Consider the following 1747-nt stretch of genomic DNA (forward strand, 5'->3'; position numbering starts at 1 on the left):
CTAGACCCTGTCAGTATGCACCCAAGTGAAGCCTCCTCCCACTGCTTTGCCAGCATGCATGGGTGGACTTTACCATCCCACTGCCACCAGTGCACATGCACAAACTGCTCTGCCACTACTCCGGTGAAGTGATTTTGCCAGCACTCCCATTGGAGTGTTGTTGCCAGCGAACCAGGAACACCTCAGCCCCTCTGGCACAGCAGGTATTTAACACTTCATAGGCCACAGAACAAAGCTGTGGGCCTTGTTCCAGCCCCCAGGGTTAGAGCACATGGCTCAGGAGTGCTGAGTTGAGCCTTGTCCCCCTGAAATCATCCAGAAATGAAGCCAGTCTGCTGAACCCAACTGATACCACAGGCAAATTCTCAAGGGCATCAAAGAAAATAAAAGCAAAAGGCCCCACCCAAAGAATAGTAACTGTAAAGATTGAGGAAACATTTTCTCCCTTGACTGAGCCTACCGCAGCCTTTCTAAGGTTTTTTCCTAGTGAAGCCGAGAGGGTCTTTAAGGAAAATCCTGCATCTAGACATTCCTTGAGGGAAGGCATCAAATCCAGAAGCATGGAAAAGACAAGGGAGGCATCACAGTTTTCTACTGAAATCAACAACTTCAAGTTCTTACCATGGAAAATTCAGAGAAGACTGAAGTGGGTTCTCCTTGCTTGTGATTCTTTTAATCCAATCACCAACATGCACCTCAGGTTGTTTGAGCCGGCCAAGGACCACATGAGTGGAACAGGAAGATACAGAGTTGTCAAAGACTTAATCTCTCCTGTTGGCAATACCAGGAGAATGGACTCATTCCTGCCCATCACTGGGTCATCATGTCAAAACTTGCCACCAAGAATGCCAAATGGGTGGAAGCTGATACATGGAAAAGTCTTCAGAAGGAGCAGATAGAGATGTTAAGGTGCTTATACAACATCAGGAGAAACTGGAGGTTAGTAACTGTGATAACCAGCAGAATGTGAGTACACTAGAAAGGCCTGGACAAAAGAGGAAGTGCACTGAACAAAAACAGGATTCTAGTTGAAAGAAATCCCTGGAGTCCAAAACAAAAGGTATGACAAAGGTCAAGCTGTTGTGCGGGACAGATTATTGGAGTCCTTTGGTGTTCCCAATTTGTGAAAGGGAGAAGACATCACCCAAATTGTGGCAGAATATGAGTTCACATGTATACTCAGGCTGGAAATGATGCTCAGAAATTCATCCACGAATCTGGCATGTTGTGAAAACACTGGAGCAATATTCACATAGCGAATGAATGGATCACTAATGATATCTCATCTACAACAATCCGGAGAGCTCTCAGAAGGGGACAGAGCATTTGCTACTTGATATGAGAACTTGTCCAAGAATAAATCAAAAAGCAAAATTTGTAATTATCAAAAAGTATAATCTGTCTTCCGAGGGTGAAGACAGAAATGCTGGGATCATTCTGGCCCCTTTGCAGAGAAACACTGCAGAAGCTAAGGCATAGGAATCTACAGCATGATGATTTGGACTTCCCTGTTGGGGATTTGAAACAATCTGGGTGTGAGTAACTGGGGAAATAAATTGTGATCCTGTTGCATAAACTAAAGCTTAAAGTTTAGTAAAAATCAGTGGTAAGTTAGAAACAGGGTTGTTGTGTGTGTTTTTTTTCTTTTTATCAGAAATTGTTAAGATTAATGTTTTCCTTAAGTTTTTTTTTTTTAAGAATGTACAAATCTCTTTATCTTTAAAACAAGAGATTTAGCAGCACACTA

General features: G+C 42.9%; 1 pseudogene; it reads left to right on the forward strand.

The window, feature by feature from the left end:
• The first annotated feature begins 622 nt into the window (after nucleotides 1-622).
• On the forward strand, nucleotides 623-1479 carry LOC105552449 (annotated as a pseudogene).
• Nucleotides 1480-1747: the final 268 nt, after the last annotated feature.

The sequence above is a fragment of the Mandrillus leucophaeus genome, unplaced genomic scaffold (genome assembly GCF_000951045.1).
Source record: "Mandrillus leucophaeus isolate KB7577 unplaced genomic scaffold, Mleu.le_1.0 Scaffold558, whole genome shotgun sequence".
Classification (NCBI taxonomy): Eukaryota; Metazoa; Chordata; class Mammalia; order Primates; family Cercopithecidae; genus Mandrillus; species Mandrillus leucophaeus.